Here is a 25712-nt window from a genome sequence, read left to right on the forward strand (position 1 = left end):
ATTCCGACCGCCAGGCAGGGGTCTGGCGGTAAATTAGTACCGCTTCCGTATAGGCTACTAACAGAGTAGAATGTATGATCTGTAAGCAAAGTAAGAATGCGTAATGTACAATGCATAAGTTACTATGAATGTATAATGCTCAATGTATAAGATACTAATGAAGTATAAAGTGCTATGTAAAAGTTTCTATCATTGTATACTGCACAACGTATAAGACTGGTAACAATCTACAATATGCAATGTGTAAACTACTATCAATACATAATGTAAATGTATAAGCTACTGTCAATGTCATGGGCCTTGCGTTGTATCCTGTGTCAGACATGTTATGAGCACTGGAGTGATTGCGTTTATAGAGACAAGTTGCATATAAATATAGCCACAGAGGCTACAATCCATCAAATTATGCAGATCTAGTTGTTCAGGTCAACCAATCAGATTGCAAGCAGCCCATGTATTGCAGTCAGTCAATGACCTCAGGACCTCAGACACAAATGATTACATACTGACCACTTATCTCAAAATATAATGATCCCTGGAGTTGTACTATACAGGATGGTCATTTTGGTGACACAGCGCAATGTCGGGTCAGATTGGCTAAAAGACATTAACCTGGCCACACTGATTGCAGCTTGTTAAGTCAGTTTTAGTATATGGCTCGCAGGCTAGTTATACGTTATGAAGAGTAGCATACAGTCATGGATGACTCTGCTGCCAGAGTTGGGTTGATTCCTGCTAGTTATGAGCGCTGCAGGTAATTGCTTTTGAGTACGCACTGGCCATTAATAACGTTACGTATGGTAGTTTGCTGGTCATGAAACCTAATTCGTCGCTTTTGACTTATCCTAAATACAGTAGCTAAAATGACTGCCCACAAATTCATTTTAATTTTATATTATTATATTATTATTTATATCCATGTGTCTGTGGCCTTTTTGTGGGTAAAAATGCCTTGCAAAAATGGAAACAAATAGGACCTCATTCAGAGTTGGATGCAAACGTAAATGTAAAATGCATCCGGACACAAAAAGGTGCATTTCACTACCTACTGTATTGTGTGGCTGCTAACGCCAGATGCAACCAACTCTGTATAGGCAACGAAGGCAGCTCCTGGCCATGCATGAACCCGAAGCAGATGCGTCAGGCGTACGACAGGAGCTGTGGCTTCAGTGTGAACACAAAAGAAATTAAAAATCGCCTTACACAATTTATACCTATAACAGTAAATAACAGTAAATAGCCAGAGAATGCATATAAGTATCCAGGTCACTTGGAGCTTGTGAGATACTATTTGAGCAAGACACAAATATTTATTTTTTAAATCAACACCAATAAACCTATGGGCATCCATCCAGGGGCATATCTACAATTGTTGCAGGTTATGCGGGGCACATGGGACCCTCCTCTCTTAAGATGCCCCTGCATCCATCCCTTTCCCAAATCAACATGTAATCGTGCTTTGTTTTTTAAAAATGAGTATTCAGTCCAATTACATTTTGCTTTACATCACAGTCACAGCAGTAAATCTTCATTCGCAATAATGGGTGTGACCTTAGCACATTCGACAAATGAGACGCAGCCTGCGGGAACCTGATTATCATCAGGTAGCAACTTGCCCCGGGGCCTGCTTACCCAGAAGTCATATTCCTCCGAAAGTCACATGTGCGTCTTTTAGGTGGCCATCTTGGACGCAACTTGTATTAACATGCCAACAACATGGCTTTACTGTACTTTGGCTGGGTCTACGTGTCCCCAAAACTGCCAGACGTCATTCGCCACTGCAAGTTGCCCAGATAAAGAAAATAAGTGTTCCCAGAAAAGACGCGCATGCACTCTAAAAAAAAGGACCAGTTGCCACAGAATTCACGCAAATTGTCCCTGTTTTTTCTTAACGTTGACTTGTTACTATATAATGGATCTTATCCCTATATTGTCCAAATAGGAGTTCATAGATTTTAGTGATATTGATCATTCTACCTGTTACTCAAAAATACTCAGGTCAGGCTTGCCTACCCTCCCGATTTGGCCAGGAGCCTCCCGATTTTCGGGTGCCACTCCCGGCCCCCCGGAAAGGCAGGCAACCCGGCAGCCAGCAACCCTCCCGACCTCCCCCCAGAATAAACTGAAAACCACCGCAGCGGGGGGTTGCCGGTGATGCGATTCACGCTGAATCGCGTCATCGTGGCCCCGTCCCCTGCTTCACAATGCCGAAAATAACGGCATTGTGAAGAGGGGGGGCCACGATGACTCGATCACGCGACCTCACCCCTGGCTCCGCCCCCAATGTGACGTCAATGGCCGGGCACGTTCCCTGCTGTTAGCCGACAAACAGCTCCCTCCCGGAAGGAGGGAACTGATTGTCGGCAAGTATGACTTAGGTACAGTGGCGGCACATTCAAATAGGGGAGCCACAGCAACTGCCCTTTCACACGCTGCCAAACAGATGGCTGGGACTCACTGGCAGTTGGTGTGGTTCCCCTATTTGAATTTTGGACTGTGCTGAAGGTTATGACTAGACTAGGGGCCTGCAGGGGACCTGTGATGTCACATCCACATGACCTGCGCTGAAAGGGGGAGGGGAAAGTATGAGAACGGGGGGCCAAAAGTGTCCCCTCGCGGGCTCGCTACGCTTTGGGCTACACTCGCCACAAATATTTATTCCCCCTCTATGCCCTCGTGGATAGTAACACAGGAGCGGTCCAGCTTCCTGCAGCGGTCACGTGGTTGATACATCACAGAGGGCCTTTAGCCACATAGGATCTAGCATCAACCCTGTGCTGAAGCCCCACCCCTGGAGCCACCACTGCTTAGGTATACTATTTCCTGCTCCAGTATCCTCTACCCTGCGGGGAAGCTACTGTATATTCCGTTACACCAATAAGTACTTTTTGGAGTTGTTTTTGCTGTATTGCTTTACATCCTAATAGTCACTCCATAATCACCCATTTCCGTGCTCATTTATATGTCCTCTGGCAGGAAGCCCGGCTGCAAGGACAACAGACCATTTCCCAATTTACAACCTGCACGTGGGAAATGGTGCGGCTCTGCCCTGGAGGGACACCAAAGTTACACCTTGAATTTGTCATATTAGTCTTTGCAATAAATATGAGGTTTCTATGTCTTTCATAAACAATTAAAACTAAGCAATAAATGGGACAGGGTTCCTTCAAGACATTACCAGGAAGAATTTCATAAATGAAAGTACATCTCTTATCTACGCATAGAATGGAGGCACTGGCAGCCATTTTGTGGGCCGAACCAACACACATGAGAATGCAGGAGGAGCTAGTACCTCAGGAATGCCACTAGTCCCTAGGGAATTTATAGACTGCATTTTACTGATTATTGGGGGTCTATTTACTAAGTCTTGGATGGAGATTAAGTGAACGGGGATAAAGTCCCAACCAATCAGCTCCTAACTGCCATGTCACCGGCTGTGTTTGAAAAATGACAATTAGGAGCTGATTGGCTAGTACCTTATCTCCCTTCACTTTATATCCACCCAAGGCTTAGTAAATACATTGTAAACACATTGTTCGGAGAAGCAGGTGAACTACTTGTGTTGCTTTGCTGATTTCTATTAATTATCTCAAGATGTATTTTATTTTTATAATTATCTTTTATTTATATTGCGCCACAAGAGTTCCGCAACGACATACAAAGTATATGGAGCCTACAGCAACATAACTAAAGTATATAGGTGATTACCCATGGCGTAATGGAGAATGGAAAAAAATCACACAGAAAATGGCACGGCGGGCATTTTCCCAGTGATTTGTGCACTAGAGATGTTGCCAGGAATAAGGCGCAGGTGCCATTTTCCTGGAGACCTGCACATGAGTAGTAGACTCTACTGCACTTCGAGGAGGGGGCCCACACGTAAGCTGCACACAGGCCGACTTCTCTCTTAAACCACCCCTGGTGACTCCATAGGACCTTTAGACAAGTTCACATTTTACATACACATCATTAAAACTCACAATTTATAATAATTACAAAGTGACCATCTAAGGGCTGCTGGCAAAAGCTTACGTTCTACACGGACCACGGGTGGACACAGAGAGGGAGAGGTGACAGAGTTGGTGACTGCAGAACTTGGAGATTTAGGAGAAGGGGGGGAGTATTTGTCAATGAATAACTGGTAAAGAAAATTCTGCTGCAGGATCTATTGATAAAGGCAATTTGCTTATCAGTCCAAAGTCATTTATAAACTGGGAAACTTGAAGACCTGCGCTGTTTTGTTATTGGCACGAGTGCACCTATTTGTCCGTCGAGCGAGGTTCAATGTGCACACCCAGTTCCTAGTCTTTGGAACAGCTCCCGGAAGATTAACCTGCACAGTGAATTGTGAATTCACCTCAAAATGCACCTGAAAAAAAAAAAAAGAGTGAAATGTTATTTTAAATTTCAAACAATCTGGTATTGCCATGTGGGTGCAAAATTTGGTGCATTCATTCTCCTAACCTGCACTCCGCATGAAATTCCCCTCATCCCGTCAACTCCTCCCACCGCACAGGCCGCCATCTTTGGCTGCAAATCCATACGGTTACCAATACAGGCAGGTACATTTAAAAAGTAGGAGTGTGATGATGTCACACAGCAGCATTTGTGCAGGGAGTTTGTACTTTCATATGGGGCAAGGATGATACATCCCATCCTGAAGCCTGGTTTTTTAACTCCGGTGTGCATGAACACTTAGCTCCAAGGATAGGGGTACATTTAGTAAAGTGAGTTTTTAGAAGTGGAGATGTTACCCACTGCAGCCAATCAGATTCTAGCTATTATCTTCTAGAAGGTGCTGATTAAATGTTAAGTAGAATCTGATTGGTTGCTATGGGCAACATCTCCACTTCTGAAAGATCTCACGTTAGTAAATTCACCCCATAGAGTTTTGCTAGTGAAGAAGTGACTTCCAGGTTTATAAACCATCCGGGAGTCCTAATGCACATGCTTTGGATCACTCTCAGGTGTTCTTTTGTTTAAAGAACCCCATACACTTCTAAAGGGAATGCCATGTTTAAGTTGAATTCTTGGAATTGATGACTCAAAATTAGGGGTGTGCACCGGCCACTTTTCGTGTTTTTTTTTTGGATCTGGATCTTTCTTCGAGTTTTGGATCTGGATTGGTTTTGCCAAAACCACCCTTCCGTGTTTTGTGTTCTGGGTTTTGTGTTTTGGATCTGTATTTTTTTTTTAAAAAGAATAAAAACAGCTAAAATCACAGAATGTGTTGGTTTTTCTGCTCCTATGCTATTATTAACCTTAATAACCTTAATTTCCACTCATTTCCAGTCTATTCTGCACACCTCACACCTCACAATAGTGTTTTTATGTCCAAGAGGCTATGCTAAGCGACACGAGTGGGCGGCACAAACACGTGGCCCATCTAGGAGTGGCACTGCAGTGGCAGACAGGATGGCAGTTTGAAAAACTAGGCCCCAAACAGTACATAATGCAAAGAAAAAAAAGAGGTGCAAGATGGAATTGTCCTTGGGCCCTCCCACCCACCCTTATGTTGTATAAACAGGACATGCACACTTTAACAAACCAATCATTTCAGCGCCAGGGTCTGCCACACAACTGTGGCTGAAATGATTGGTTCGTTTGGGCCCCCACAAAATGAGCTGGCAATTAATCTATCCCTGCACAAACTGGCTCTACGGAGGCAAGATGTTGTCCTCATCCTCCTCATCCACCGATTCCTCACCCTCTTCAGTGTTGTGTACATCCTTATCCTCACAGACTATTAACTCGTCCCCGCTGGAATCCACCACCAGAGGTCCCTCTGTATGTTCTGTAGGCTGGTCACCCTGGAAGAGTTGGTAATTCATTTTTATGAACATCATCTTCTCCACATTTTGTGGAAGCAGCCTCCTACGCCTTTCGCTGACAAGGTTCCCGGCTGCACTAAACACTCTTTCGGAGTACACACTGGAGGGGGGGGCAACTCAGGTAAAATAGAGCCAGTTTGTACAGGGGCCTCCAAATTGCCTCTTCTTCCTGCCAGTACATGTACGGACTGTCTGACATGCCTACTTGGAAGCTGTCACCGATGTAATCCTTTAACAGACAGACGCACGCTTGTCGCTGCTGCTTTGAGGATGCAGGTGCGGCTACAGCCCACACAATTCACAAAGACAGGAAAAACATTTTTTTTATTGTTTGTGGAGCGCACTTTGAGGGTTACACTACCCTTTAACAGACAGACGCACGCTTGTCGCTGCTGCTTTGAAGACAGTATCATATGCAGTGACAGTAGACTTGTCAGAAATTGTTGGCACGTCCTTCAGTCCGGACCAGATGTCCAAACCGGCCCTTGACTTATGACACAGGCGCACGCTTGGCGCTGCTACTGTGTTGATGCATGTGCGGCTACATCGCACACAAGTCACAAGCACATAAAAAAAAGTTTTTTATTTTTTGGAGCACTTTGAGGGTTACACCACCCTTTAACAGACAGACGCACGCTTGTCACTGCTGCTTTGAGGATGCAGGTGCGGCTACAGCCCACACAATTCACAAAGACAGAAGAAAAAAGAACAATTTTTTTATTGTTTGTGGAGTGCACTTTCAGGGTTACATCACCCTTTAACAGACAGACGCACGCTTGACGCTGCTGCTTTAAGGATGCAGGTGCGGCTACAGCCCACACATATCACAAAGACAGAAAAAAAAAGAAGAATTTTTTTATTGTTTGTGGAGCGCACTTTGAGGGTTACACCACCCTTTAACAGACAGACGCATGCTTGTCGCTGCTGCTTTGAGGATGCAGGTGGAATCTAGACGGGATTTGGAACCGGGGACACACTACCTCCATCAATTGTCTAAATCCCACTGCACTAATGGCGGATACCGGACGCACGTTTAACACCAACATAGCAGTCAAGGCCTCAGTTATACGTTTTGCTTCAGGATGACTGCTTTCGTACTTCATCCTCCTCGCTAGGGACTGTTGGAGGGTCAATTGTTCAGTAAAAGTAGTGGTGTTCCTACTTCCTCTCTGGGATGATGAACAACTCCCAGCAGCAGCAACAGCACTAGGAGGAAGTGGTTCTTGATCTTTCCCTATTTTATTTTTATCGGAGAAAGTTTGGTCCTCCATTTATGTTATATTGATATATACGTGCGGCTAAGGTGCACACAAACACAGAAAATATTTTTTTATTTTTGCTGGAGAGTAGTGCACTTTGTGGGTTACACCACCCTTTAAGAAATGAGCCAGCCGGCTCTTTACTTATGGGACACAGGCGCACGCTTGGCGCTGCTCCTTTGTTGATGCACGTGCAGCCACAGTGCACACAAGTCACAAACACAGAAAAAAATTTTTTATTTTGTTTGGAGTGCCCTTTGGGGGTTACAGCACCCTTTAGCGGTCAATCCAGCCGGCCCTTTATTTATGGGACACAGGTGCACGCTTGGCACTACTTCGTTGATGCATGTGCGGCTACTGCGCACACAATTCACGAACACAAAAAAATATATTTTTTTATTTTGTTTGGAGTGCCCTTTGGGGGTTACAGCACGCTTTAATGGACAAGCCAGCCGGCCTTTTACTTATGGGACACAGGCGCACGCTTGGCGCTGCTCCTTTGTTGATGCACGTGCAGCCACAGTGCACACAATTCACAAACACAGAAAAAATATATATATTTTTTGCACTTGGGGGGAGTACCCCTGATGGACAGAGCACCCAATGGACAACACTACAGCACCCCTTTAGGACTGGGACACTGCACAGGACTTTGGAGTGGACACAGCCCCTATGGACAACTGACTGCACAACACAGTCCAGCCAGCCCCTGTGGACTTTGAAGGAGTGGACACAGCCCCTATGGACAACAGCAGCACAGCGCAGCACAGCACAGCACAACACTACACTGCACTACACTACACTACACTACACAGCCCAGCCAGCCCTAACTCCCACCCTCCCTCTTCACTGTCCACAGCCTAGTGAGAAAATGGCGCCGACGCGGGTACCTTATATAGGATCCAAAACCCGCGAGACCCGGAAGGCGGGATGATGACGTTTTGCCTCGATTTCAGATCCGAGTCAGGCGGGAAAAGTCGAGCCTGACTCGGATCGGCCTCGGATCGGGGGGGCTCGGGGGGGTTCGGATTTCAGAAATCATCCGAACCCGCTCACCCCTACTCAAAATGAGTGCTTAACCTTTGTACAGTACTATATTCATGATTTTGTATTTTACGCACATCTAAACCTCTGTATTATGTAAAGTGCCTTGAGTCCTATTGGAGAAAAGCACTATATAAATGAAATTAACTATTATTAATAATAATAATAATAATAATAATAATAATAATAATAATAATAGATAATAGTATTATAATAAAAACCTACTGGAAATCATCAGTCATCCTCAAAATGATAGTGATCAATAGGGTCTCTATCTTTTCTCAAACGCAAGCATTTACTCCGATATACTGAGTCTGAAGGATCTGCACAGCTCTTTATAAAGGAACATATTCTTTATACTCGTATTTTAGATAGGATGCAGGATGAACTAGGATGCGGTACATCCTGCCACATATTGGGCACATACATGCCTCAGGGGTCTATTTACTAAGCAGTGTTAGGAGACAGAGTGAAAAGTGATAAGAAAGTGATAAGGTGCCAGCCAATCAGCTCCCAACTGTCATTTTTCAAACACAGCCTGTGAGATGACAGTTGGGCGCTGATTGGCTGGCCCCTTATCACTTTCTTATCACTTTTCACTCTGTCTCCTAACACTGCTTAGTAAATAGACCCCTTAATTACGCCGTTATGTACCTAGAATTGCGATTACAATTGCAAAGGAAAGTCCTTCTGCAAAGAGCTGCTCTTTACGAAGAGGAGACTTATGATCTGGGAGCCCTTCTGCGCATGTACGGTCACCGTGTGCGCAGCGTGGGATACTGGGAGGGATCCGATTGGATCACTCTCACAGAAGAACGCGAAGAGAAGTCCATAGTCTTCAACGGAGCGACCGAGTCCAAGCTCTGAAAAAGTGATACATTCCAGAGCTTGGTACATATGAAAAAGCGGCCAAAACTTTTTAATTTTATGAATGCATTTTCTCTTTAGGGTATTTTCGTGAGGCGTAAAATGCTGTACGTTCATTTTGCTGCCAATTCTGCATTAGTCCTATATTGTGCATGCCTAAAATGGCGCTGACTGATTACACACTGTTTACATGCTACATGTGTATCAGTCTATTTGCAAAGGTTTGATCATTTCCTGAGGTTTATAGAAGTCACGCTGCACGTAAGGAGTCACAAGACACATAGTACACAGTAATCCACCAGCAGCATGATGCAACTGAGGGACAATCAACACTTTACAATGACTGCAATACCGCAAAGGCAAAACTAAAGTACAAACTACTGAAAGCACAGGAAACCACAAGCTGAGCGTGAATCATCATGTAATAATAAATCACTCATTTAAAGACACAGTAAGAAAAACAAAGCCAACGACAGCTTGTTTACAACTTTTACATAACACTGATAACAGATATCGCTGCAGTGCCATTAGAGTGTAACATATGCTGTAAACACACCAGCATTAAGCAGAATTCCATAAGATAGTTTACATACCGGAAGCCTGTGAGACGTGACGCACCTGTACACGTGTGCGGGTCCACGCACACATACACTATGTAGACAAAAGTGATTGGACACTGACAGCAGATCAACAAGATGTTATTGACTTTGTAGGTCCACCACGTGCAGTGATTACTGCAGACACCATTCTTTGCAAACTGGCCCTGATTCAGAGCCGGACGCTCTGAAAGAGCGCTCGCTCTGAATCAGGGTGACCACCCACAGCAAGACCATCACGACCATCGGGGCTTGTGACGAGACCCTTGTGGTAGGGTCTCGTGCCGCAAGGCCCAGAGAGCTTCTGGCTCTAATAGATCCGGAAGCTCTCCCACTAACATCACTGGTGATGTCAGTGGGGCCGCCCACAAACGGCAGGCGTTCGCAATGGAACGCCTCTGTTTGTGAAGCCACCCCCCCGCCATGCCTACAAAACGGGGCGAACTGTCGATCAACATCGACAGCCGCCCCTTTTATAGTGAGCCACGGAGCGAGAGTATTTCTCTCTCGCTCCGGGGCTTGCACACGTGCAGTGCGGCCGCTACACGCGCACAGAGCACACCGTCGACCCGCTCGCGAGCACTCAAGCGCTTGCGAGCGGGTCTGAATCAGGCCTACTGTCCACAAGTTCCTGGACAACAGCAGGTGGCATGTTTTTCTTCAGTGTCACCAACTGTGACACTGAAGAAGGTCGAGTCGGCCTAGAACGCACCCGTCGCTCCAATTCAACCCAGAGGTTCTCAATGGGGTTAAGATCTGGTCTCTGAGCTGGCCAGTCCATCCGGGTTACTGAATTTTCTGTATACCAGTCCAGCGTCGCCCTGGAAACATGACAGGTGACATTGTCGTCCTGATAAAAACATTTGTTGTTTCCATAGAACTGCAAGTGCACAGGCCTCCCTACCAAGCGTTCTTGTCGAATCCGTCACATTAGTGACCATTTGGAACTCACGTGCAATGGTATGTATGCGCCCATTTTGCTTGCGCAGGGGTGTCCAATCGCTTTTGTCTGCATAGTGTAGGTCAGGGCTTGACAATTTTTTCTAAAATCTAGGAGCCAGGATGAAAGTGTAGGAGCCAGACCACTGTCCCCCCCAAATAAATTACAGGAGTGAGTGAGGAGCACAGCTGTGTGTGTTATACACACTATACTAGTCCACAAAATGGTCACAGTTGAATGGATACAGTAAAATTGAGGCCCCATCACTGCTCTGCACAGCTCTACTGCTCCCCCCTCACCCTCCAGTAATAACGGACCACATTTCTTATAAAACAATGGTGCCAGAAAGTATAATGAAAACCCCCTCACCTAGTGGTCACACCACTATCCCTCTGAAGCCGCTCCACAATCCCTGGCCACGCATGGACCCTACTATCAGAGAGCTCTATGCAGCCAGAGATAGGAGACAGCAGACAGCCGGGATGTACAGGAGGATCAGCATAGACTGAGATAGACAACATGGGTCAATGCAGGCCGGGACGGAAAGGAGGAGTCAGCGCAGGCCGGGACAGACACAGGCACAGCAGTCACCTCAGACGACAGTAAGCACATGCACTCCTGTGCATGAAATGAATGCCACAATACTATAGGCATGAATCTCCGCTGGGGCTGATGAGGATCTGCTTCCTCCCTCACTGCAAAATCTGATAGCCAGGCAGCAAAATCTGGTAGCCATGGAGACCTGGCCCCTGGGATTTGTCAAGCCCTGGTGTAGGTGCATTCAGCAGTTTCATGGTCTGTCTGCATAGATGTTGTAAATAGTTGCAGTATTTTTTTATTCACTATTAAATATTTTTCAAAAGTTAAAAATGTTACCTTAAATTTCAACCCGCTAACACATGTGGGCAACATCCCCAGTAAGTAAATTGAAAACGTTAATTGGTTTTTGACTTTTTTATTTACGTACTTATCTGCCGCGGCCCTTCCATCCTGGGGATCTTTATGATTTGCCTGTACTCCCTGAAAATGCGTGCTTTCAGGGAATATCCAGCCAATATAGTATAATAAATATGGCGGCGCTAAATGTAAACTCCAAACTCGTCCCTGAAAAGAGCAAATAACAATCCTGCTATCACTTCACGTGCGCAGCATAAAGACTATGGGCAAGATATTTTTCAAACACACTTTAAATCATTGAGCATAACTAGGTAGTACCAGGGTTTTAAAAGTTTTCTGACTTCTGGGTGGTCGGGGGGGTTGTCCTGCTGGCAGCATGTCAGAAGTGGACAACGCAGAGCCTGTACGGAGAAATAATTCCTCTGCGGGAGTGGGGAGAGGCCAGTGACAGTCATATTTAGGTTTCGAGTTTAATATGTAATTTTCAAATTTGAGTGGAATTATCCTTCAAGGCATTACTATGTACTAAGCCTTAGGGCCAGGTTCAATTAGAAGCGAATAGTCGCGATCGGCGAAAAGCGTTCGCCGATGCAATGTTTTCGAGTCATTCCCGTTTATCGCCCTATTCAAATCCAAGACGTTTTCGCATGTGTCAGAAGTCCATAGGCAAAAACAGGCGTATAAGTTTATCCACCCAGAGGCAGGAGAAAAGTTGGGCAAAATCTCTATTTTGAGCTAAAAATGTGGGGACTTGGGGCCTGATTCAGACCCGCTCGCATGTTGCGGCCGCTCGCATTCTGGGTATGCTAATTTATAAAATTGACATCATGGGATGCGATCGCTCGCCAAGACAAAAGCACGCCCACTTTGGCTGTGCGGGCGATCAGAGTATGCAGAGCCGCCCACTAGCGCACGTCATCTCCTGAAAGTGTCTTAAAACATTGGTACATCGAGCACCATCGGAAGCTAACACAGCACTTGCGGTTGCCTTACCCTACCGCAATCAGTGTAAAAAACAGCCAAGTGACGTGAACTATGACGCTGCCTGTTAATTATGCACGCCTTAAAAATGGCATTGAATCACTCAGGCACGCCTGCGTTCGCACCTCCACTCCCCAGTTTTTAATGGACTGCCCCTGTTACCACCCACAAACGGCCTCTCCTGTCACTCACTCCACTGGGCTGTCTTTGCTGGGCGAGCGAGTGGTATGCGATCGCAATGTGTATTTCGCGCACGCGCTCTGCGGTGCGTGCGCGTACACAGTCCATCGGGCCGCTCGCGAGAGCAAGCATATAGCGACCGGCTCTGAATCAGGCTCTTGGTTCAGAACCCTTTGGACACCCCTAATTAATATCTTAATTCACTCTAAAAAAGGCATGTCATTTTTGTGGTGAAATATAAAAAGTGTTTGAAAATGGGTGTAAAGTACTGGGACTGGTATTTTGGGGTGCTGTATGGATGGGACAGGTGTTTTTAGGATTACAAGAGGCTGCAGCAGGTGTTTTTTTTTTTTAATTAAAAGGCACTTTAGAGATCCAAAAATATACTAGTACCCATTTAAATGTACCCCCAATGTAACTACAGTAATTATTTTTCACAAAAGAAATTGCATTTTTCCACACATGCAAATATGCATATAACAGCCCTCTGACTCAATTTAAGAACCCTAAATACTTTTATTAAGGTTATTAATACTCTTCTATATTGATTTCCAGGGTCAGTTAGGCTTTTTATGGGGTACAGACTGATTTCCCCCAAAATAAACTGTCCTTCTCGCTAGTTTCGCCATTCGCTAAATTCGCACATATGTATTTTCGCCTGTTTTGAAATTGGATAGGGCGAAAAGCGGGAGCGCGCATAGTGAAAGTACGCTAAAACTTCACTGCCAAACAGGCGAATGAGGCGAAAAGATTGCAGCGGTGAATGCTTTTTTCGCATGGCTGCGACTTTTTTGGCCTCTAATTGAAATTCGGCCCCTAGAGAGAGATAAAGTACCAACCAATCAGCTCCTAACTGCCATTTTTCAAACACAGCCTGTAAAGGGACAGGAGCTGATTGGTCAGTGCTTTAGCTCCGTCCACTTTCTCTCTCTCCAAGGCTTAGGGGGTCATTCAGACCCACTCGCGAGAGGCAGTACGCTCGCAAGTGGGTCGATGTTCCCCACTGCGCATGCGCACGACGGAGGGAGCTCCGTCGTGCGCATGCGCGAGACCCGGGGAGCGACGGGCTTTCCATCGCTCCGGGTCTCGCACCAAAGGGGGCATGCTGTCGATGTTGATTGACAGCACGCCCCATTTGGTGGGCGTGCCGGGGGCGTGGCGGCCAGACGGAGGCGTTCCCATGGGAACGCCTACCGTCTGAAGCCGGCCCCACTGACATCACTAGTGATGTCAGTGGGAGTGATTTTGGCTCTGATAGAGCCAAAATCACTCCAGGGCTTGTGGCAGCGAGACCCTACAGCAGGGTCACCGTCGCAAGTCCGATGGTCGCGATGGTCAAGACCATTGCGACCATCTTTTTGGCCGCTCGCATATGCTGTGGGTGGTCACCCACAGCTATACGAGCGGCCAGGAGGCCGCTCCATTTTCATGGAGGAGGGCCCTGATTCAGAGCGAGCGCACTGGTCAGAGCGTCCGGCTCTGAATCAGGCCCTTAGTACATAGGCCCCTACGTTCTGTAATTTGACGGTTTCCATGGGGCTCATTATCCCCTTCATTGGGCTAAGGGCAGTTAAAAGCAGAGACAAAGTGCCCCCCTAACCCGAGACCCGAACTATCACACAATGAGCATCATTTAGCTTGGATCGCAAGTTTGCAATCGCACGCACTTGCACGTTGAGAAAATATGCAAATGAATGCAGCGCTATACCAAGACGCCCACCAGCTTTATATAGCCGCCCACTTCAAATTACATACACCCGCAAGTCAGTGAAAACATCGGTAACATCGAGTAACATCGGACCCATACGCAGAGTTGTGGTTGAGCTTGATAGGCTTAAATATGCACGTCCTGTAATGGCGTTTAAATGCACAGGCACGCATGCGTTCCTTAGTCCACCCTCCCCCTCACCTAAACTCCCAAACTTGCAGTCAATTTTCCGTGCCACTACATGTCCGCTGCATTCACATTTGCAATCGCAGCTGTCAGTTCTGGCACTGCGGGGCAGATGCAGACCGCAAACACTGACCAGGTGCATGCGAATGAAACACAACTGCAGAACTTCCGAACGCACCGTACAACCCATGACACAAAGGGGCTGATTCAGAATTGGGAACAAATCAAAAAAGCAAAAAGTAACTTACCATGGGCCTTATTCACAGATGTGCGCTAATGTCATCGCAACTGAGATCCCCTATGTAGCTGGTGTGCGAAAAATAAGCACATGTTAGAATTGTACAAAGACGCAGCATCGGTCACAGATTTATCTTTTTTCAGGCTTCTGACTAACCCTATGGTCGCGCAGGATGGCCGCGGGAGCTGAAACGCCAAAGCCATTTTTATTGCATAAGGCATAGCAGACGCAGGGTGTGCCACGCCCCCTAAAGCAGGCATGACGTGACTGCATTTTTGCCATCACTGCCCATTACCTCCCCCAAGCGCTTCCTGATTGTCAATCACATGGAGTAAAAAGTTGCTGCGAGCTACTATGGTAATGTACCTTGACGCATGCGCATTTACTGATAATCACTCAACATGCGTAAATATTGGCTTAGCGCACATCTCAGACTCAGGCTCCATGCTGCAATGCACGGGTTGCAAATGCATTAAATTTTTTAATATTTTTTTTGCATGCATGCATGCATGCATGCATGCATGCAGGGTAAATACTGGCTACTTTTGCATGTAGCCCACAAAGGCTGGACCGCTTTATTTTTGCACTGCGATTTAGATTTCAGTTTGGGCTCACTCCTCCCAAATCTAAATCTCTGAGCATTTTACATCTGTCCCACCTGCCATAAAATATACCATAACATATAGGGATCTATTCACGGAGCAGAGAAAAGTCCTGTTTTGCGGTAAACAGGGCTTTTCTCTGCTTGGTTCGTGGAGAAGTTCCTGACTTCTCCAGCAGCACCCCTGCTCTGGATCCTTATACTGTAGTATGGTGAGTGCGATTCATTAAAGGACGGAAGGCTCAGCTTTCCGCTTCTCCTGTGCGTTCACATAATCACATTGTCCATCTCACAAAGCTGGCAGGGAAGTTGCTTACTTCCCTTTCTTCAGCCTGTCACTTGGCACTGGCTCCGCCCCTTGACATCCCAGTGGCCACTGCAGCCTCCACTAAACTGCGGCCCGGCGCATGCGTAGAACGGACCTGACTGCCGACTCCTTGATTCCCAGAGAGGACTGCAGCTGAAGACAACATCGCCAGTGACCTAGATACCGGATCGCAGGGCAGTAACTAGGGTGGGGCGACATGTGCCATGGCACAGGGCACTGCCAGGCAGGGGGTGCTGCTCAGGCCTGTCAGTGTTCAGTTTATAATCATTCTCACTTGTAGCTTCCTTTTCTTTTATCCCCGGCATATCCTGGCCGCCCCTATCTCCTCCCTGGCCAGTTCCCCCTCCATCTGGCCACCTCCCCAAGCACCTTCAGTCACATCCTCTTTTATTTAACACACACATTTCTGAATGCTGTCATACCCGGGACTCAAACCTATCACCTCTCACATGGCAGTCAGACACCTTACACATGGAGCTATCTGCCCCACAATTTCTGATACAGCCACCAATTCCCAACCCAGGTGTTACCAGCTATCCTCAGGTACCTTTGCCGGTGAGTGTACCATATATGGATCTTCCCGCTGCTGATATTTGCTGCATACACACTACAAGTAGCTGTCTATACCTTCAGTCGGTGATCTACACTGTCGATTCCCGGCTTGTGCACCACTGCAGCCATTGAATTCACACTGTATTTGGCACTGACACCTGGATATCAGCGATACAATGGGACGATACCCCTTCATCATTGTACAGGACAAATCAGATTGGTCATGCCCTTTCCCCATGAGGTCCAATCATGTTCCTATTTGAAAAAAAAAAGGCGGGTGGGGGAGCCAGTGCTCTTTCTGGCTCAGGGCACCAAAAAGTCTAGTTACGGCTCTGCCAGATTGCTTCATCAGAAGGGTAAGCATACATGAATTGCTAATTAGCCAAGCTATATATCGCATCAAACTGAAAGGTATACAATTGGCAACCGGCTCCCCGACTGTCATATCCCGGCGAGGGTGAAATGCCGGGCATCTAGATGTAGACGCCTGACATTGCCCCGATGCCGGGAGACCGGCACCCGGCATGCCGATCGAAGGGATGCTGGGCGCCGCGAGCGGACAGCCGCGGGGGAGGGAGGGTTAGGTTAGTGAGTACTTATCTATCGACGATCGGGATTTCCAGCGCTGTCGGGCTTCCGCTGCCGGGAACTCTGATTTGGTCGGCCAGGCGCTGCCGGGAATCAAACCGCCGGCCGCATTTCATACCGATTCCAACTGAAATTATATATATTGAAAAGTAGCAATTAATTCACGTAAATCTACAAGAATAGACTCGATAATACAGTAACACTTGGAAGAAGTTCTGAATTCACATCTCATTTTATTTTCTCATGCAATATAAATACATAATACTCGTACATGTAATTATTGGCAGAACTATTTTTATGAACGGGCACCGGCAAACAATAGCCATTTATATAAGCAGATCTGATAAAGCCTCCTAATGTCCAATCTGTAATAATTTACAATGGTCTAGAAGATGCCCCACTGTTTAGGAATGCTCAGTTCCTTTGCCAAAGTGGCAGAATAGCAGTTCAGTAGTTCATCAACTTATCAACCTCATTAGAAGCTGATAATCAGAACAAGGAAAGTCTGTAGGAGCAACCTGCAGAGATCGCTGTTACCTATAAAACAAAGCCAAACTTCAATTAAAGTTCACTAAACACACAGTAACAAAAACAAAATACACAAAATTGTATTTCTCTGATCAAATATTATGTAACCAAATGTATTTAAAGCCAAGTCCTGCAAAATTATTTGTCTTTTACTTATTGTTATTGGCCAGCACAGTAGCACAATAGCTAGCAGTGCACTGGGGTCTTGGGTTCAATTCCCTCCAAGGCCCTAACTGTGGGCGTTTCTGGGTGGTTGCAGAACACTGCACTCCCTACTGTATATTATAGAGATATTAGAAGTCCGCAATTTGCCCAATTTGCCAAGTAATTTATACTGCAGTGGAGGAATGAAATCCAGTCTGGATAGAAATATTTAAAAATACACATTTAGGAGGTGGAATTCCAGGAAAGGAATCTCACTGATGCTCTGCGCTGCGCTCCAGTATTTCTGGCTCTTTGTAGGAGGCAGCTTCCTGTTCTCCCACTCCAGGGTTTCCTCATCTTGCGTCTCCTTTATAAAGACAGGTCCGGCTTTTCTCTCAGCCGGCTCTGGGGCTGATTCAGCGTGGCACATCTTTACAGATGGACCTTGTATTTTTTAGGGCTGTGCCTGCCCCTCGGCCCTGCACACGCATCTATGGGCAATTCCCAGATGCAAATCCACTTGATAAGGCTGAGGGTGCAAGGCTGGTGTGTCGGCGGAATTGGCGCCTATGCAGGGTTGTGCGAATGCAGAGATCCTATTTCAGACTGATCTCTTGCAGGGATATACAGCTAATTCACGTGCGCCCTGATAATGGCTTGTTCAGCAAGCGGATTCCTAGGGCGCTGCGGCTGCATAGATGGGTGCAATTCTGCATACGGGGAATTTCCGCATTTAATTCCATGCACGCAATGCGAATGCGATCGCTGGAGATGTGCAAATCTGAACCAGCCTATTTCCAAATATGGGCAGGATGCAGCAAAGCCCGAAATGCAGTCAAACCCCTGAAAGTGGCCTTACTATTATGCACCAAGCTCCTTTCAGATCCCTCCCAGCACCCCCTGGGACGCACACGTCCTTCCACACATGCGCAGAAGGACGCCAGAGAGACTTCTGACCCTGAAATCCCTCACTCGCAAAGGACAGCTCTTACCGTGATTTTCTTCATGCATGCCGGCGTAATTAACGCCGGCATAAATGCGATAAGTGGCGGGATGCGTCGCATGCAAATTGCGGTGTGTCATGCATCCCGCCCACTGTAGCTCATGTAACGTGTACCAATTATAAACCTCATTAAGGCTACATACACCCTGGTGTTACAATTATGCATTTAACATATGTTTTCATTTCCAGATTAGTGCATGTACTGTAAATTCAAGTAAAAAGTGAGACTGTGCAAATTTGTGTTTTCACCCTTGTTGAACGTCTTGTTCCTCTTTGTTGCTTCAACGCAGGTGACAATTTACATTCATCTCAGTGGGAATGCTCTGTAAATGGAAAGAGTTTGTGTTTCCTCACGTGTTTGGCTTTAACAAGCTCAACCTGTTCATACCAACAGACGGGGGCTGATTCTGTTGGGATGTTGGGAGCAAATACACAAAAAAAAAGCAAGTTACTTTGCACCTGGATAAACCATGTTGCACTGATAGGGAAGCAAATACAGCTAGTTTTTATTGCATGCAGGGTAAATACTGGCTGCTTTTGCATGTAGCTCACAAATGCTGGACAACTATGTATACACAGTACACTGTTTGGACACACCTCTGTCAAATCTAAATCTCTCTGCAAATTTACAGTACATCTCACCCACCTGAAGCGCAGCATGATGTTACCAAGGTGCAAAGTTACAGTACATCTCCCTCCACCTGCAGCGCAGCATGGTGTTACCAAGGTGCAAAGTTACAGTACATTTCCCCCCACCTGCAGCGCAGCATGGTGTTACCAAGGTGCAAAGTTACAGTACATTTCCCCCACCTGCAGCGCAGCATGGTGTTACCAAGGTGCAAAGTTACAGTACATCTCCCCCCACATGCAGCACAGCATGGTGTTACCAAGGTGCAAAGTTACAGTCCATCTCCCCCACCTGCAGCGCAGCATGGTGTTACCAAGGTGCAAAGTTACAGTACATCTCCCCCCACCTGCAGCGCAGCATGGTGTTACCAAAGTGCAAAGTTACAGTACATCTCCCCCACCTTCAGCGCCGCATGATGTTACCAAGGTGCAAAGTTACAGTACATCTCCCTCCACTAGCAGCGCAGCATGGTGTTACCAAGGTGCAAAGTTACAGTACACCTCCCCCACCTGCAGCGCAGCATGGTGTTACCAAGGAGCAAAGTTACAGTCCATCTCCCCCACCTGCAGCGCAGCATGGTGTTACCAAGGTGCAAAGTTACAGTACATCTCCCCCACCTGCAGCGCAGCATGGTGTTACCAAGGTGCAAAGTTACAGTACATCTCCCCCACCTGCAGCGCAGCATGGTGTTACCAAGGTGCAAAGTTACAGTACATCTCCCCCACCTGCAGCGCAGCATGGTGTTACCAAGGTGCAAAGTTACAGTACATCTCCCCCACCTGCAGCACAGCATGGTGTTACCAAGGTGCAAAGTTACAGTACATCTCCCCCACCTGCAGCGCAGCATGGTGTTACCAAGGTGCAAAGTTACAGTACATCTCCCCCACCTGCAGCACAGCATGGTGTTACCAAGGTGCAAAGTTACAGTACTTGCTCTTTTTGTTTTGCTCTCAACTCATCATCATCCAAATAAAGCACAGATACAAGTAATATTTGGGGCAGCTGGGGGACATATCTGCAAAAGCAGCAAACCAGCTTCAGGCTCTGCCAGGTCTTGCTGGTCACACTACAACAGGGGTCACCCTGGCATAATGTAAAGCAAGCCCAGAAGCAGGGGGTTTGACATCCCTAGGGAAATTTGGGCTGCAAAAACCCTTCGGACCCCCTTAGAAAGTAGGGACAAACACCTTTGTGCAGAAGAGCACTGAGTCTCACTGGGGCACCACAGGAATGCTCAGTGCTGGGGTAATATTAGAACGTGAAACATTTATTAATCACTGTTGTGAAACTAGAAATCTAAATAAAAATATAAGTTCTGTGCAGGTGCAAATACAAAATACTGCACAAAGGCACAAATTCTCACATGGACAAAACCAGTGTGTTTATGAAACTCATACTGAGGAACTGAAACTCAGGAGAAACAGCAGGGCCATCTGCAACACAGGACATTATAGGAAAAAAGGTCGGCAACCTATGGCTCTCCATTGGTGGAGCTACAAGTCTCAGCATGCCCTGAGAGCCTCTGTCAAAGCATTCAGGTTCTTGAAAGGCTCTTTGTGACTGTAGATAGTAATAAACACTGACTATAGTAGTTATAATACAGAGCAGATGTGACAGAAAACACGTAGCGTGCCAGTAATCTCATTATCCTCAGCACAACACATGTAACACAGACCAGGCACGTACACTAAACATTCATTGGCTGCTGACAAGGGATGAACCTCAGTGTGTATGTGTCCATGTGGTGGGGAATATAGATTGTAAGCTCCACTGAGGCAGGGACTGATGCGAATGACTGGCATACTCTCTGTAAAGCGCTGCGTAATATGTGTGCATGGTATAAATAACTGGAAATAAATAAGTACAGGGCTCAGACAGCAGCAGCAGCAGAACTTCCCCTGTGAGATGTGTGTGAGAGGGAGAGAGCTCCAAGCTGCTGTGCTGTGTGTACCAGGCGTGTCAGACTGACCCACTCAGGACCCAGCCCCTTCATCCCCTGCCTGCAGGGAAGAGCTGGGGTGGGGCTGAGCCATCACAATATAACCCCCACACTCAGCTGAGCGGATTAGCAACAACAACAAAAAAAAGCACAGGAGAGAGAGCATCTGGGAAGGCACTGCCACATCTGATTTGCCAGAGGTAAGGGGAGAGCCAGCAGCTTTCTTCATTCAGTGGGGCAGGCGTGGGGTGCTGGTGCACTACAAGTCCCAGCCAGTGATGACTACTAGGGCTCTAAACAGAGTCAGGGACTTGTAATTCAACAACAGCTGGAGAGCCGCAGGTTGCCTGCCTCTGGACCATGCGGCCAGTGGTGGCACCTAGTTTTCACTCATAGATACATTGTTTTATATTTAGATACATTGGAATGTCCTTGATACAATGTACTGTATGTAAATAAAATACAATGTATTATATTTAGAATGAGTATTTTTCCCAGATATATTGTCTATTTTTTTTCATTTATATTCCGCTAGTTTAGCAGAGAGTATTAGAAGTCTGAAAACCTGTGTATTTTCCAGCCTCATTGAACTCTGAAGTTTGCACACACTTTTATTGTATTTATTTTATTTTATTTTGAGTGAATTTATGGATGACAATGTCTGATCCGAGCTGGTGTGAGTTTATGGGTGACAATGTCTGATCCGAGCTGGTGTGAGTTTATGGATGACAATGTCTGATCCGAGCTGGTGTGAGTGTATGGATGGCTATTTATCTCTATAATCTGCCATGAAACCTCCATATGTACTCTGCCTAAAAAGTGACTGTCAGGAGAGAATGAGACTTGGGAAAGAAAATGTGAAGCTCCTGGCAACCAAATGTACTAATCACTTTAATCACTATTGTTTTGTGGGTCACAATGTAGACGTCTTGCAGATTATCTGGGCTTAGCTCTGTGATGGACAGGTTGCTTTCCTAGCTCATCTGCTTTGATAGATAGAGATAGATAGATCTATCTATCTATTATAAACACAGTTGGTGTGATTCAGTGTTGTGTGCCTGTTTTAATGCTCCAGTAATTTCAGTGGACTGGTTTGACCCCCATGTGTATGTTGGAATACATATACATTTCTGCACATGGTGCTATGCCATGTGTGCTTCTCTCCGAGGTTAAATAAACTGGGAAGAGTTAAATCGTTTCGAAATTGGAATCCTACAAATACCCACATAGCCTGTTATTTATCCCAGATCACCAGCCAGGCTGCAGGCAGGACATGTGGGAACAGACTTGGGATTTATTTATTACCAGTTATTTATATATAGCACACATATCTCTGCAGCGCTTTACAGAGAGAATATTTGGCCATTCACATTAGTCCCTGCCCCAGTGGAGCTTACACTCTATATTCCCTACCACATGCTCACACACATACACACTAGACGTAATTTTTTTTTTTTTTTTATGGGAGCCATGTAACCTACCAGTATATTTTTGGAATGTGGGAGGAAACCGGAGTACCCACAGGAAACCCACACAAGCACAGGGAGAATATACAAACTCCACACAGTTAGGGCTGTGGTGGGAATGAAACCCATGACCTGACCAGTGCTAACCATTACACCATCTGTGCTGCCAGGATATTACTGTATTACCATATATTGCTGAGCTAATCCTATGGCTGAGTCTGTAGTGTTTATAGGAATTCTGTAAGACCATATTCCTGGTGCGCATTAGGAGATTGTGGGAAATAATGATTCCACTGTGTATTAAAAGGACGAGATTGGCATTGCCAGTAAAATTTACTCTAAATCAATGGTGACCTAGTTATCAAGGGACAGTTTAGGGTTCATATAATAACTCTGCATTTTATTTAGCTACATATTATGCACTGAACATCAGCAACCAATCAGAAAGTGGCTAGTTTAATTTAGACAATGACTGATTGGCTGTTCCAATCTTAGTGCAAACTTTTCAAGTAAATTTATTGTTGTTAAAGGAGTCTAGTTATTTGCTAATAATATAGATGTTTAGGCAAAGAGGCCTTGGTAAAAAAAATTTTTTTACAAAAATAAACTTTGTTGCCCCTTTTCCAGTAGAGGATGATGCCCTCAGTACATACAGTAGCACAGAAATCTTTATATCTGGGAAGCACAGAACACTTTTGCTTAATAACTATTCATATGATAGTACAAATGGGCTTCTAAGGACTACTGGACTAACATTTGCACTTAACCTCTAACAGCCAATCAGATTATTGTTTTTCGAGCAACAGATAAAAGTGAAATCTTTATTGGTTGCCGTGATATAGAGCACATCTTATAATTTTTGTAAATAAACTATAACTTTCTGATATATATATGGGGGGGGGGAGTGCTCAGTAATGTAATCTATGATCCATCTGCAATTGGGAGTATTAGTGGCCTTATGTATTAAAGCTGGGAGAGAGATACAATTGTAACAAATAAATGACCAACCTATCAACTCCTAACTATCATATTTTAAACCTCGCCTGCAAAATGTAAGTTGGAAACTGATTGGTTAGTACTTTATCTCTCACAATTTTCTCTTTCCCTCTCCCAGCTTTGATATCCCCTTTAAAGAGGTTTGTAAATAAAATGAAAAATAGTGATATCAATCTGATGGCTACATCGTAGCATGTACCATACCCTCCAAAATGACCTCTTTCATCAGGTAGAAAGTGCTTTGCTTCTTGACTTCCCACTACATTTATGATTGCAGTCACCTGTGTTTAAACACAATTCATATCACTGAGCTAGTTCAACACAGGTGACTGCAATCATAAATTAAGTGGGAAATCCAGGAACAGAGCATTTTGTACCTGGTGGAAGGAGACATGTTGGAGGGTCTGATGTAACTTCCCTACCCTCTAACATGACCCATTCCATTAGGTACAACATCCTCTGCTCCTGGGCTTCCCACCTAATTTCTGATTGCAGTCACCTGTATTGAATTAGGTAATTGATATGACAGGTGTTTCAATACAGGTGTCTGCAATCATCAATTAAGAGGGAAGTCCAGGAGCAAAGCATTTTATATCTAATGGAACGGGTCATGTTGGAGGGTCTGGGTTTTCCAGGAGGAGGCATCATGGGTGAGTTAGGTCTGGCATGTATGGTAATGAGATCAATCATTACCAAGAAGTGTGTTGAGTTTCACTGCTCTCCTACCTACACCAAAATCCTGGTACCTAATATTACCTGTTTAATGAGCCCAAAGTGTGCTGCAAGCTTTCATTCAAAATAAATAAATAATAAAAAAAAAATATATATATATATATATATATATATATATATATATATATATTTATAAATGATACCTTAAAGAGCCATATGGGAAATCACTGCAAGGTTTCAAGGTCTACAATCCAATCCTGTATAATACACAATAAATATCCAGAAAGTTATTGTTTGTAAAACTACTTTCCTCATTATTATTTTATGTACAGTATTTGCAAGAATGATGCAGGGTGAAAGGAGTCCCTATTTTATGTTATCCTTACTTTCTATGTACTTTGCATATATAAAAAATAATTCAGTTGTCTATAAACAAAAGTTGTACCAGGGCTGGTAGACTGTGGAACCTTGATGGTTGTGTTCCAGTCTACAAAATGTTACCAATATTCATGAGAGAATTTATTTACACAATTGTAAGCACATGGTAATATCCAGTGCAAGGGTCATGTACCTCTTCATATGTTCCGTAATAAACCATTTTATAACTTGATCCTGTCATGAGATAAGGAGAGCGTTATAAAGCTTTTATTAGAATGCTGTTGCCTCAACGCAATTCCTATACATAATACAGAATGTACTTCTGGTTCCATTATGTTCCTCAGGTAACATGTTATCTTTACACTTAAATAAAAGTTCTGCCCTCTGCTGCCATCTAGAGGAAGTGTGGTGATCTGCAGTAAGTTGATTGCATACCTGAACAGTTTCACCTGGAAAGCCTCTGCACGTGGTATTTCTTGTCAAATACCCATCATCGTCTTTCTAGATGTTTCAACCGACTGCAGAAGTAACCGTAGAGTACAGGCCAAAATACCACAAGCATGTTCCCCTTTTTTTTTTTTTTTCCCCCTCAGGATTGCAAAATATTGTGTAAGAAAAATCTTTATATCTAGATGATTGCATAACTCTCGGTGAGTAAAGAGCATGTATCTCTCTATGAACCATCCTTAAGCTGGGGCTACTGAACGAATTGGGATCATCAGACTGCACTGTGCTCTCTTGGACAAAAAGCCTTTGATATGATGGGACTGCACCGTCATGCTATGTGATAGCATGTTACTATGGAGTAGTCAGGAGAAGAAGAGTTATGATTGGACTTCATGATACTACTTTGTGTTCTTACGGATTATGGAGGGTGTAATACTTAGACAAGTGGAACATTGGACATTCAGCTGCTGGTGCGAAACGTTGCTGCAGCCAGGGAACGATGTGGGGTCTCTGGGGTATACAGTGATCCAATGACTGAAGATACGGGATATAATTCTAAGGCATGCTAAAATGACCAAAGACAACTTCTACTAAGGACGGGACTTTGCTGTGTTACTACAGGGCCGGAATGAAGGGAATAGAGAGAAGACGTGCCATAGTGTGGAGCAGGGTAACACTGAATCTTAAGTGTCCGGGCTCCTCATTTGCTGCAGAT

The 25712-nt window shown here is 45.2% G+C and overlaps 1 protein-coding gene across 4 annotated transcripts in view; it reads left to right on the forward strand.

The window, feature by feature from the left end:
* Positions 1-25712, forward strand: part of NDRG1 (N-myc downstream regulated 1) — a 107635-nt gene that overhangs the window by 14948 nt on the left and 66975 nt on the right. For 2 of the 4 annotated variants that reach the window (XM_088449705.1, XM_088449706.1), the window contains exon 1: positions 21142-21238. The exons of the other annotated variants lie outside the window; for them this stretch is intronic. The gene's annotated coding sequence lies outside the window, so the exon portion shown is untranslated. Of the gene's footprint in view, positions 1-21141; positions 21239-25712 lie in introns of those variants that run through there. 4 annotated transcript variants of the gene reach the window in all.

Source organism: Taudactylus pleione, unplaced genomic scaffold (genome assembly GCF_031769625.1).
Source record: "Taudactylus pleione unplaced genomic scaffold, aTauple2 ptg000493l, whole genome shotgun sequence".
NCBI classification, from domain to species: Eukaryota; Metazoa; Chordata; class Amphibia; order Anura; family Myobatrachidae; genus Taudactylus; species Taudactylus pleione.